The sequence below is a fragment of the Capra hircus genome, chromosome 12 (genome assembly GCF_001704415.2).
Source record: "Capra hircus breed San Clemente chromosome 12, ASM170441v1, whole genome shotgun sequence".
NCBI classification, from domain to species: Eukaryota; Metazoa; Chordata; class Mammalia; order Artiodactyla; family Bovidae; genus Capra; species Capra hircus.
Genome location: NC_030819.1, coordinates 31,398,329 through 31,412,655, shown reverse-complemented (window position 1 = coordinate 31,412,655; position 14,327 = coordinate 31,398,329). Strand labels below are relative to the sequence as shown.

Sequence of the window (14,327 nt, the reverse complement as noted above, 5' to 3'; positions counted from 1 at the left end):
AACATGTACCGGTTTATATCAACAATGGAGGCTACAACTTGAATAAATGGAAGAATAAAGAAACGAGCAGAGATTGTCTTACTAGTTATCAAGTAAGTTTCTGGAGGCTGTGTGTGTAGTACAGGCATTTATTTATTGTGTGGCTAGTAGATCGTCAGTGAAGAGACCTCATACCTCACTGCAGTACTTTAAGAGCAAGTACTATACACTTCATTGTTTTGAACTTTTCAAGTATTTGAACTGCATTAGCCAAAGGTCTACTGAAACACTTAACTTCCTGATGTGTCTCCAAGTACAAGATGTTTCAAGGTTGCTATGACTAAGTATACGTAAATTATATGGTTTGTGATTTGGTTGCTTAAATTTTATGCTTATATGACTGTTACCTAAGCTAACATAATTTACTTAATTCTGCTGAAGATGATTGCAGTTGCATTTCTGGATTGTATTTAAGTATTATTTTAAATGTTTCATTAAGGTTTCTTCCTTCCCCTTGAAGATGTCACATTTTCTCTTTAACTTGTCTACAGTGACCTGAAGAGTTTGTAATTTTATTAATTTAAATGATATTCTGTGAATATTCAGTGTGATTATCTTGTTTTCCTTTTCAGGAGTTTAAAATATAATGTAAATATTTTTTAGATGCTCTCCTTTAGAAGTTTACTTTAGAATATATTTTGATCTGTGCTACTTACGTCATTCTTACCAGAAGGCTATTATATTCTTGATGTCATACTATAAAATGGGTTTTCATTGTGCTATCATTTGGATAATTGCAACTTAATACACTTTAAGACTAATTCTTTCTCTGTCCCTAGACTGCATCGACCAGACATTCCTTTCTTACATCAAGGTGAAATTTCCAGATCATCTGTAAACCTGCAACTTTAATGGGATAGAAGACTATTAAACACAGAAGACAAATTTGTGAAGAAAAGATAAGAGTTTCAGAATTGAATGGCAGAGTGGTTTATGCTTAAAAGCCATTTCTGTTCATTCTTTTAAATATTTATGTTTCATTGGTTTTGCATAGTTGCATATGTGCCCATTTAAAAGAGTTGCATATACCTGAAAGAAACCATGCAGTTGTCGCAGTCAAGTCCAGTCACATTTGATTAATCAGTGTTTGATATAATTGAAAGAGTTGAGTGATAAACAGTCTTCCAGCATGTAAATGCCATTGACTTCTGACCTGACATTTAGTATAATAAAAATGAAATTACTAACCATGTCAAATGCTTTAGTTTCTGGCTCTCAGATTTATCTAGTAACTCTACACAGGAAACAGTCTTTTGTTATATATAAAGTTTTTTTGAAACCTGCAGTGCTGATTATTAGAAAGGATTTGTCAGACTTTTGAACATGATAGTTATATCATTGTTTAGTAAAACTTTCTGTAAATAACCATGCAAACCATGCATAAATTACTTTCTGCATTGTTTTCTTAGAAATTGTATCTAGGTATCTTTTCCTTAATTTAAGTGGACTTAATATATTTAGAAAATTTGGATGTTAAAGATAGTTTTAGGACAAATTTTTGAAAACGTGGGTATGCCACATTTCCTTTATAAGAAAATCCTTTTTTCTTTTTTTTAAAAGGACATGCCAACTTTGGGGATTCTCAAATGAGAAGCTTGGTTTTTAGCATTGTCCATCTTATAGATTCTTAGAGGAAGAGATTGTATTAGATATTATATTTATTTCATTTAAGACTTTTTGAAAGTTAATTTTCTGAATAAGATATTCTCATTTGCATTTTATCTTTTAAAAAACCAGTAAAAATATCTTTCAGTATCATTGTAATATTTTTTTCCTTTAGATGTTTAGCTTAGCAAATAAAAACTTTTAATATCTTCTTGCTTTCTGATTGTAAGGTTAACTTGTAAAAATCATTTCCTGAATCGAGATACATGAAATATTTGTTTTCAAGTTATGGAAATGTGTCTGTGGAATATGGGGGTGTGAGTGTGTTGCAAAAGTGTACGTGAATATGTGTTATTACAACTGGAATCTATTTTGCATTCATAAGCTACTACATTTTGCAAATCATTTTATGGTTCATCTGTCTTCTTTTCAGTTATATCTTTGCTTTTGAATGCCAACATTAAAAATTACCTTTTAAACTTAAAAATCAGTTAATACAACTATATAGAACATTTAAAATTGATTGCTTGTTTATTATTAGACACCAACTACTAAGAGATACATTTAAAACTATTCAGGGTCATTTTCCACTTCTGAAAAAATAAAATTTATTATGCTTTATAACTTTTTTGTATTTCTCTGTGTTTTCTCATTTACTTCATTGTCTTTAGTAAACTAAACATGCCATTTTGTTTTTCTGATTGAGCCTCCTATTTTTTGTTTCCATCATTTATTCTCCTCCCCTGCATAACCTTTTTATTATTGATTAAAATATCTTGAATCCTTGATTATTGATTAAGGTACCCTTTAACAATAGCCGGGGATAAAGAAAACAAAATATTTGATTTAGTTGCCTGTATTGGAAATTAATTAAAATTAGAATTTATTTATGAGAAATGTGAGCTCATGTTAGAATTTTTTATTGTGTATTAATTTCCTATAAACTTGTAGTTTGTAATAGTTTTTAAATGATACAGAGTAAGTTAAAATTACTAGATCATCTATCATACATCAATTTATTAAATTTTTATTTTTGTTTTTGTGATCTTAATGCTTGGTTTATGCATGTAGATGTTGACCCGACATCAAAACTTCACTTTTTGTTTTGATTTTTACCCCCACAAATCTGTAAGATTCAAGTGTGTTGTTACTTAATCCTCTTTAATTGGTAGAGTTCATTTTTAGTCTTAAATCTCATCATCCAATGAGGAGACTCAGAATATTCTTTTAGAAAACAGCACTCTCTCCTGGATTTATCAAATCCTACACACTTCCCTTCATTTTCTGTGAGCTTAGACAGCATAGCTGCTGCTGTGTTTTAGAGACACTTAACCGCCTTTGTACTCTGCCTTAAATAAATTGAAAATCAAAATCCTTGTTAGGGTACCTGTGAACAATTTTTGAATGAATGTGAATTGAAGGTTGGAAGCTAATACAAAAAAAAAATGTATTACATTATTTCTGTTATATTTGAAATAGCTCATTATGACCAGAAAAATCCATCTTTATGTTTTCATGAAAAAAAAAAAAAAAGCCTGAATTTAAAGTAAAAATACATTTTCTATACAGTATGTCCAGGATACATTTTAGGAATTTAAAATGCAAATTCTATTATACTTCGTTAAAATGAAAACCTCTTTTTAATAGAAAAAAAAAATACTAATGCTAGCCTTTTATTTTGAGTCTATAGGCTATATCCCATGCCTTTGAAGATCATAAATGTTAACCTAAGACAATAATCACTAATATTTCAAGCAAAACCTCTAATGACAGGAAAAATGGAGTTCCAAGGGTCTAGTTGGAGAAGAATTCAGGGTTTGTTAATTTACCACAATTTTTTTCCAACTGGTCTATCGACATGAAGCACAAAGGTAATGATAGTGCATCTGGTACCTGTATTTAACTAGAGTGACATATATCCTGATTTGCTCATAACAGACCTGGTTATTACTATTTCCTGAGCTTAAGTTGTGCCTCCTTTCTCATAAGTGTCCTAATTCGGAGGAGAATTTGTATGATCACCCTGCATATAACTCTCCATTGTATTGAGAAGTGACTGCCTAAATCTACTGCCTTGCAGTATTAGGGCAGGAGTCAATTACTGTTGTCACAGCCATGCCAAGACACCTGTTAGGCCTGTAGAAGATACAGTACCTATATATATTTTTCCTTTTTCTGTTTTTTTTTTTTTTAGTAGAAGTATTGAAATGATTCCACTTATGGTAAATAGTAAATAGTGAGCTTTTATATGTTTAAACTGCTGTTAAATTTTTTGTTAATTCTTCAGATAGTCATGAAATACGTGTATTATTTTTTAAAACTTCATTCTTGATAAAGTTCAACTGTTAGATGATAATGTGCCATTTATTATTGAATGTCCTTTCCCATATATAGAACATGTTAATATGTGTTTTACTTGTTAATAAAGTTCAATAAATGTGGAACTGTGAACCTGTCATGCATCCTTTTGAAAATCAGTGTGATTGACAATATATTAGTAACACCTTGGCCCCACAAAATGTTCATATGCTTGAACTTATGTTACGTGGAAAACAACTGGCATGGAATTAGGTTGGAGAGTGAGTAATTTGTATGTTTGGAGATAGGTTGCAGTTTAATTTTAATAAATACAAAAACATGTTTATTTCTACTTTGCAAAAGATTAGTGGTCACCATAGATCAGACCTGCCTATGGGTATATACTCATTAGGGAAAGAAAGGAAAGGAAAGTGAAGTCGCTCAGTTGTGTCTGACTCTTTGCGGCCCCATGGACTGTAGCCTACCAGGCTCCTCTGTCCATGGGGCTTTCCAGGCAAGAGTACTGGAGTGGGGTGCCATTGCCTTCTTCAGGGGATCTTTCTGACCCAGGGATCAAACCCAGGTCTCCCACATTGCAGGCAGACGCTTTACCTTCTAAGCCACCAGGGGCATACAACCTAAAATGCAACCTACCCTGTAGTTATTTAGAAAAAAAGAAAAAACTCATTCCCTACTTCATAAAAGTTAAAAGGAAAATGTTTATTTAGAGCTCAGTATGTTTTCTTGTTTTCATTTTTCTTGATGTTTTTAACTTAGCTTCCAATTTTTGTTTGGTTTTGAGAGGTTGAGCTATATGCTTTTAAAAACCCCATTTGGTTTTCATGGAAACCAGTGAAAAATCCAGCAGCTAAATAAGGAAGTTATTTAGCTCCTCTGTCTGTGGGATTTTTCCAGGCAGGGAGAGTGGGTTGCCATTTCCTTCTCCAGGGGATCTTCTGACCCAGGGATCTAATATGCACCTCCTGCATTGGCAGGTGGATTCTTTACCACTGAGCCACCAGGGAAGGCGCAGATAAGGAAGAGATAGAGTTACTGCCCTTTAACAGCTGAGGTTATAGCACACCCAAATCCCATACTGGTTCACAAAACCTTTTATAGATATAATAATTTTGTTTTTGGCTGTGCTGGGTCTTTGTTCCTGTGTGGGCTGCTCTCTGGTTGTGGTACGTGGGCTTTTCATTCCCATGGCTTCTCTTGTTGAGTTAGGGGCTCTAGGGCACATGAGCTTTAGTAGTTGCGCCTCCCGAGGGCTAGAGCACAGTCTCAATAGCCATGGTGCACGGGTTTAGCTGCTTTGCGACATGTGAGATCTTCCCAGATGAGGGATTGAACCCGTGTCTCCTACCTTGGTAGGAGGGAAGCTCCTGGTTCACAGAACCCTGGAGGCAGTTTTCCTCTCTCAAGCTTCCAAAACAAACCCATTTTTTAATTCCATTCCTACTTCTTTCATGTTTGAATCAGTGTTTTACCTTTAGTGACACTGGTTATCCTTCCTTAAAGCTGTGTCATCTTGTAGCTTTACCAGAGCATCATGGGATCCACAAGTAAGACCAAAATTTGTTCAAAGCTCAGAAGAAACCTGGAGGGCAGCCTCTGCTCTCATAATGTGAAAAGCAACAAATTACCCTGTTGGAAAGTATGAACTCTTCTGTGGAGGTATAAGAACTGTACTTGTGCAGGAATCCCTAGTGTAGAAATACGTTGTTTCTTTTCCATCAAACTTAGCTTCTCAGCCATCTAAATTCCTGAATAGTAATTTGGTTTTACTAACTGTGGCATTTGGGCTCTAAAATTTTAATTCCCATTTTATTCATTCAGAGAGACGATCTGAAGACCATTAATTGCTAACAAGCATTGACCACTCATCCTAATATGATAGGTGGTGATAGAGGAAGTAAAATATCACTGCTTAAATCCAGGCTTTTAAAATGCTGATTACTATGGAAAGCATCAGTTCAGCTAATTAATGAACTCCCCCCCCCCTTCCCAAACTGGATAAAATCGAACAAGTTTAATATGTAAACATGGGAGAGACCCAGAAAAACAGAAGGTTGCCAAAATGGCAAAAACCCTCACCTTAAATCTTCAGCTGAGAGTTAACAAACTTTTGAGAGACAGCTGAGTCATAAATTTCCCTGATTCTACAGGATGTCCAGGGATGAATTCCTGATGGAATGATTCTTGGAACCTTCCTTTAGAGCTGTGATTGTCGTTCAGTATGTGTGTTAGCCACTCAGTTGTGTCTAACTCTTTGCGACTGCATAGACTGTAGCCTGCCAGGCTCCTCTGTCCATGGGATTCTCCAGGCAAGAATACTAGATTGGGTTGCTGTGCCCTTCTCCAGGGGAATCTTCCCAACCCAGGGATCGAACCTGGGACTCCTGCATTACAGGCAGATTCTTTATCATCTGAGCCACCAGGGAAGTCCATTATTCAGTACAGTGCATTATAATCTCAGAATTTGGGGCAAGTTAACACCTCAGCCTCAATTTCCAGAGGTTCCAATGCAATACGTCTGCTCCATGACTGCACGTCTTCTTGCCATAGTTTAAAGTGGTGGGAGTTCGGTCTAGCAGTACTGCTGATTCCTCTCTTATCAGGTGTCCCTCTCTGTATCTAGCTCCTGGTGTACTAAGGATAGAAAGTTACAAGTGTCAGGATCAACACATGAGTCAGACTTTTCCCGGGCAAGGGAAAGGTACATAAAACAGATCTTAAAACAATGAGCATTTCTAGAGTTGTTTTTCGACCTCTCTCACTGAGAGCCTTCTGAGTTTCCTGCCTTTAAATATCCTACATGGCTGTCTGCAAGGCTGTGTCTCCAGGGTCATGTGGGAGCCTTGGGACAGAATAGAACTGTTTGTGCTGAGAAGACAAGTTTCTTTCTCCATATTCTGGAACACGAACAGAATTGGACTGATCTTTTTTTTTTTTTTTTGCTTCAAAAATTGATTTTTTTTTTTTTGCTTCAAAAGTAATTTTTTCTCACTTGTATCTTCCCTTCTCTATCCTTGAAGAGCCTGTGGCTGATTAAGGGAGGTGGCTTTATGTAACAGAAAGACAGGGTTTTGGAGCCAGGCTAAACCTGGACTCAAATATCAGCCCTCATGCCAGCTCAGGCAGTTTCTTTAACCAACATCTCAGTTTCCTTACCTGTTTGTTGGGAAGCACAGTGTGTATGTATCTGAGGATTACGTGAGGTTTATGCGAAAGAAGTAGACATTATATTGTGTGTTTGCTGACCAGGCTGCCAATTAGTGTTAGCTGATGTCTCCAGGACTTGAAGCAGGGCCCTGCCTGGTGTGGGCATTTGATCTGCCAGAGCCTCTGACAAGAGTGATCACAGCAGGATCATGTGGGCCCAGTACTGGCTCCTTGTATCTTCTCTGAAGCAAGTGGGAATTCAAGCAAATGTTGCTTAGGTGATCATTCATTTTAGGAGGTGTAATCACACACAGAGTGGAAGGGAGGTAACTGTGTGCCAAGCAGGGAGGTGCTCCGGCTGGTAGGGGCAGAGGAAGCGTGCACATGTCTCTCGGATGAAGCCTGGAAGCCTGCAGGCCAGTCCCTTAGTATTTCACGATGAGATGCTGTTACTTAAACATTGGTGACTTGTGGCTTTTGCTCAGGGAGCCAGTGCACTGCAGTCACGGTTGGGAAGTGATTAGAAAGTAGGTTGGTGGGCAGCTTGACTCTGATTCTCGGATAGGTTATTTCACCAGCTTCCTCTTACAAATGATGGGTTCTTCGTCTTGGATTTATTTATTTTTTTAAATGTCTATGGCTGGGACTTCCCTGGTGGTCCAGTGGTTAAGACTCCATGCTCCCAAGGCAGGAGTTCGAAATTCAATGCCTGGTCAGGGAACTAGATCCCACATACTGCAACTAAGACCTGGGGCAGCCAAATAACTCTATAAATAAATCAGTAACAATGAAAAGCAGGAGATGTCTAGTGGGAGTTAGGACTTTCACCAACAGTGATAACAAGGCCACCCTTCCTCAGGGTGAGTGGACACCATGTGAGGAGCTGGAATACACTTCCTTCCTCAGCGGTAATGAGGAGGTCCCCTTCTTGAGCATCAGAGCAGTCCAAGTGGGGGATCTGGGTTTCTACTCTGCCTGCAATACCAAGGCCACAACTCCTTTTCCTGGCTAGAGAAAGCCAGAGAAAACAGAAGGTATTCCTCAAGATCCAGAGGCTCGTAGTTTAGCATGAAAGGTGCAGGTTTTATTCAAAATCTCTTGCCATATAACAAGGATTTCAGCTGTGCAGTTACTAAAATCTAAACCAGGAAAAAAAATGTCAAGAAATTTTCATGTGACTGTTCAAGTACGTACTTAAATCCTATAAGTCATTTAGGTAGGAGAAAAACCATACCAGTTATAGTCAGTGGTTATTTATTTCAGTGTGTTTCAAGAATGCTAATAGAAGCAGGTACAGCTTTATGATTATTAAGCCTTGAAGTTGATGCTGTGTGAAACATAGAGCCCTGGTGATGGGAGCTTGGAAAGAGAATGGAAGGGACATGTTACCCAGAGAACCATAAAGCAATAACCTTAAATCGTGAGACTAAAGAGTCCAGGTATACAATGGGGCCTGCAAATGCTGAAATTTTTCCAGAAATATCTGGAAAATAAAGCTAGCAAGATTCTTGGAAGTAGGAATAGTTATTAGCTTTTATTGGAGAAGGAAGTAGATTATATAGTAATAGTTGCTCATGTCCGTAAAAATTTAAAACGCTTTAAAAAACCTTAAACATTTCTATCTCTAGTATATGTTGTTGCTAATGATGCCACAGATTTGGGGGTGACTTTTGAAAATCTTTAAAGATGGAAACAATGACATTCTTCAGTAAAAGAAGAGTACCACTAATTCCTTAAATAATTCACTCCTCTCCCCCAGGTCCAGCACTCTTTAGCATTCTTGTATCAGTAAAAAGGTGCATGAGAAACGGATAACATGTTTAGTTGTATAACTGAATTTGTCTCCCTTTGATTTCCTGAGAAGGAAAACAGCAATTAGATGTGTTTACCTAAGGGGAAGGAGTAACTGAATGCTCATTGAAGGGCTGGAAGAGTATTTGAAAGAGCAATGGGTTGACATGCATACACTGCTATGTACAAAATAGGGCTTCCCTAGTGGCTCAGGCCGGAGAAGGCAATGGCACTCCCCTCCAGTACTCTTGCCTGGAAAATCCCATGGATGGGGGAGCCTGGTGGGCTGCCGTCTATGGGGTCGCACAGAGTCAGACACGACTGAGCGCTTTCACTTTTACTTTTCACTTCCATGCATTGGAGAATGAAATGGCAAACCACTCCAGTGTTCTTGCCTGGAGAATCCCAGGGACGGGGGAATCTGGTAGGCTGCCGTCTATGGGGTCGCACAGAGTCGGACACAACTGAGGCGACTTAGCAGCAGCAGCAGCAGCAGTGGCTCAGACAGTAAAAAATCCACCTGCAATGCAGGAGACCCGGGTTTGATCCCTGGGTTGACCTGCTTCAGTATTCTTGCCTGGAGAATCCTATGAACAGAGGAGCCTCGTGGGCTACAGTACATAAGATTGCAGAGTCAGACACGATCGAAGCGACTTAGCACGCATTAATGTATGAAATAGATAACTAATGAGAACCAACTGTATCTCACAGGAAACTCTACTTAGTGCTCTGTGGTGACCTAAAAGGGAGGAAATCCAAAAAAGAGTGGATATATGTACACACTTGGCAGATTCACTTTGCTGTACAGCAGAAACTGACACAACATTGTAAAGCAACTAGACTCCAATAAAAATTAAAATAGTAAAAGCTGGGATCTGAATTTAAAAGAAGAGCAACAGTTTATGTAAGCTTTCAGTTCTGCAGATGCCTCTGCCCACCCAGAATGCTCTATAAAACCTTCACTCTTGTTCTCCTAGTGAGGAGCCTTCCTGAGTTTACCACATAAAGTTTTTTTTCAACCACATAAACTTTTAATGAGTGACCTATTTGCAAAACTCTCTTCCAAACTCTCTTCCGGATTAGCAAATACAAGCTGATAGAAACTTTTACCTTGTAACTCTTCTCCTGTATTTCTCCCATCTGAACTTTACCAAGGTAGGAATCTTTCTCTGTCTCTCACACACACCCCCCCATACAATGGCGTTAAACTCTTAAGCAAAAACCCAAACCAAACCCAAACCAAACACACAACCCCTCCCTCCAAAAATGACTCCCCAGAATTCACAGCAGCCATCTACAGCATTTTTGTACTGTGATTTTTCTGAATGAAATTAATTAGGCACATTGGCATTGAAATATAGTATCTGCTTTAACCTAAATAGGCATTTTAGATAAAACAAAAACTTTCTATTCAGTACTAGAGCTTACCTAATTGTTGAAGGAAGGACAAAGTAATACATGATGATACTTAGAAGCAAAAGAAATAAAGACCTAAATATTGATTTAAAGTAAGCAACTAGAACTGTTAATGCTATTATCCATTTTTAAAAGGCAATTTTACAAATGGAAGAAATATTTATTACTTGTCCATACAAAGCAAGGCCACTTAACTCTCCATGTTATTTCCTTCTCATTGTTTGTCTTTCCTCTGGAATTTATGTACAAGATGTAAACTAAATTCAAATCTGGATGAATGAAGACCAAAATGTGAAAAAATGATTATTCAATTTTGTTGAATTAATAGAGCAGGCATTATTACAGTCCCTAAATGTGCATATTTATGAGAAAGAGCAGTACAATAAAAACAAAGTACTTAGCAATTCTTTTTGTTGTTCTTTAGATGCTTTTCAAATATTGAAACCCCAGCAAACAATGCAATTATACTTGACTATGTCATTAAAAAGCTATAATGTTCTGAGAAAAGCAACTATTTCCCCATATACTCTTTAGAGAATAAGAATAAATACCTTTTCAAGAAGAAACTAATGTGCTCCTATATTAGAAAACTTCAATGCTGTTTTTAAAAATTCCAGCAAAATTTAAAATTACATATGTTGGGGAAAAAAAATCAGAATCTCATTATCTTGATACACTTTCCATATTGACACTTTCCACCCAGGTCTCGACCTCCTATAGAGTGCCTACAAGTTTTCTGGCAAGTTGTGTTTTCTTTTTTTTCTTAATGATAGTTTACCCTAAATTTGAATTCTATACAGTTGTCATAGTTATTATTTGTGATAGTTTAAATAATTTCATTTATGGGAATTTATCATATGGAAAACATTCAAGTGAAGAAAAAAATTATTTATAAAGAGTTCATGGTAGCCTTATAGGTGATAATAAAATGATGACTGTGATCACTGTTGAGCAGTGATAAAGCATGGCCTGTGAACTGTACAGAATATGACATCAGAGCTTTTTTCAACAGTAGCCAAAAGGATCAAGGTTCTGATTGTGGCTCTTTGGTCAGCTCCTGGGACCCTGATGGTCAAGCTGATTGTCATAGCGGCCTGAATAGTCTTACAGCAGTGCCTTCTGTGTCATGTCTTGAACAAAAAATTCACTTGACTGACAGAATGGGAGGAGAAGACTCATGAATAAGGGAGCCCCAGGGATGGCCCAACTATTCATTGGCATTGAGAGCAAAACAGAAGTGAAACACTCCCCCAAATTTGGCAGTGCCACAGGCAGAGATGAGCTGACAAGTTGTAGGCATTGTTCTTTCCCATCAAGCTCTCCCTTAAGGAAGCACGATTGTGTGGAGCTGACCCCAGTCACCTGGCTCTGGAATCCAAACTAGGAGAAAGTAACTTGATAGGAAAAGAGGCAGATGGACTGGGACTAAACTGCACTGAATCTTGGACGCAGGCAGCCTGGTGAGGCTGGTCCCATAGAGGTTGCATTTCCAGCACCCTGTGCAAACTGTAAATGTTCTTTGATAGAAAGAGCCAGGCTTGTGACTGACGCTCATGGAACCCTTGCAGTTCTGACCTACATCCATTGGATTGGCTAGACAAACTGGCACTTTGGGTCTTTGTTGGATATGGTTGTCCTATTGGAAATATACCTAAGAAATGTTCACACCCCCATCTTTAACAAAGAACCTGCACATTATGTCAAAATTAAACTGAAAATGAAAATAAATCAGGGTTTTCATGAATAGATTTGCTGCTTATCAGTACACATTAATAAACGTTCCATTTCACTTGTTTAGGATAAGTTAAAAGAAAATCTCATAGATTTGACCATATTTATTTTACCATACTTATTTTGAAATGAAATAACAAAAAATAATTGCAGGGACTCCCCCAGGTGGTCTAGTTGTTAAGATTCTGTGATTCCAATGCAAGGGGCACTGGTTTGATCCCTGGTTAAGGAAATAAGATCTCACAATAAAAACAAAAACAAACAATAGAAACAAAAACTTTATCAATTAAAAAATTCTTAAAAAAAAAAAGCTGCAGAATTTTCTCTGGTGTAATGAGGCAATAACCTAAAATATTAACCTATACTTCTTTTCTTGGCTGCCTCATGAGTCATACTATATGTTCTCCAGTCAGGCAACAGGGAAGGTAATACTAAGGGTCTCGCCAGCAGATTTTTTTTACCATCTGAACCACAGGGAAGCCTCAAAAAGTGAAAGTGAAAGTTGCTCAGTCGTGTCACACTCTGGACTGTAGTCCATGGAATTCTCCAGGCCAGAATACTGGAGTGGGTAGCCTTTCCCTTCTCCAGGAGATCTCCCAAACCCAGAGATCAAACCCAGGTCTCCTTCATTGCAGGTGGAATCTTTACCAGCTGAGCCACAAGGGAAGCCCAAGAATACTGGAGTGGGTAGCCTTTCCTTTCTCCAGGAGATCTCCCCAACCCAGGGATCGAACCCAGGCCTCCTTCATTGCAGGTGGAATCTTTACCAGCTGAGCCACAAGGGAAGCCCACTACAGGTCTCAGTGTCTGGCTATCAGAACAGCAATGCCAGGACTATCAAGTAGGGGCCTTGACTTATAACAAACAAACAGGCAATTTTTAGTTTCATGTTCTCAAATGCACATATGACATTCATGGCAGGGGCAGTAGTTGAAGATAAGAGTTTTCACTGGAAGAAAATTAGTGCCAAAAATCAGAATTCTGAAGAGCCCAACTATAATTACAATATGAGCTTCCCAGGCGGCACAGTGGTCAAGAATCCAGCTGCCAATGCAGGAGATGGAAGAGACACAAATTCCATCACTGGGTTGGGAAGATCCCCTGTTGGAGGAAATGGAATCCACTCCAGTATTCTTGCCTGGAGAATCCCATGGACAGAGGAACCTGGCGGGCTACTGCTTGTGTGGTCGCAAAGTTGGACCCAACGGAGCACACGCAAACACACATGCCACAAATAAGAGGCACAGAAGAATATTGGACAGATCCAGGTAACTCCTCACCCTCGAGACTAGATACAGTTGCCACGATTGGGGGGATAAAGAGTAGATAAGACAGCTGTGGTGAAGGGATGCACATAGTTGCCATTTATTCCTTGGCATTTTTTGCTTCAGCTTCTCTTCTGTTGAGATGTGCTGTTGCTTTGTAGTTTTGGTTGCAGCCTTAAGGATCTATGTCAGCATGTTTTGTACATGTTTTATATGCTGCATATATATTTATTTTACACTTATATATATTGTCTATTATTTGTAAGTGTTTAGTCCTTTTGCTTCCTCCCTCCCATCTACTCCCTTTATCGCCTGGGTTTTGGACCCACCATCTCTCATGGGCTCATTTCTTCTTCTGGGGCTACAATATTCAGGGGCAGGAAAAGGGAGAGTTTCCCCTGGCGTGCTTCATTCATTTGTAAAATGTTATTATTGGAGTATAATTACTTTACATCGCTGTGTTTGTTTCTGCTTTACGACCAAGTGAACCAGCTGTAAATATACATATACCCCCTCTCTCTTGAGCCTCCCCACCCCATCCCACCCATCGAGGTCGTCACAGAGCTCAGAGCTGAGTTCCCTGGGTTACCCAGCAGCTTCCCACTAGCTATTTTACACATGGTCGTGGATATATGGCAATGCTGCTCTATCGATTCGTCCCACCCTCTCCTTCCTCCACCGTGTCCATTCTCTGTATCTCTATTCCTACCTTGCAAATAGGTTCATCTGTACCATATTTCTCGATTCCCTGATGGCTTTAAACCATTCTGGCGGTCCCTTAGAGATGTCTCCTCATATTTGTTTGTTATTTCCAAACTAGTCACCGGCAAAAGCAAACTCATCATCACAGCTGAGCTAACAAGACGGCAGAATTATCCACCTTCCCTTGCAGCACATGCTTCCCAAAATGCAGATTAAGGTAAGTATCTCCCAGAAGGAAGTGGAATAAGGAAAGAGGGCACTTACCACACAAGCAGGATTATGGTTGAGATGATGTGAGATACGTGAAAGAACAAA

At 38.4% G+C, this 14,327-nt stretch overlaps 1 protein-coding gene across 1 annotated transcript in view; it reads left to right on the top strand.

Annotated features, from left to right (window-relative positions):
- Positions 1 to 4,095, top strand: part of NDFIP2 (Nedd4 family interacting protein 2) — a 73,752-nt gene extending 69,657 nt beyond the window's left edge. The window contains exon 8 of the mRNA XM_005687689.3: positions 819 to 4,095. The gene's annotated coding sequence lies outside the window, so the exon portion shown is untranslated. The remainder of the gene's footprint in view (positions 1 to 818) is intronic.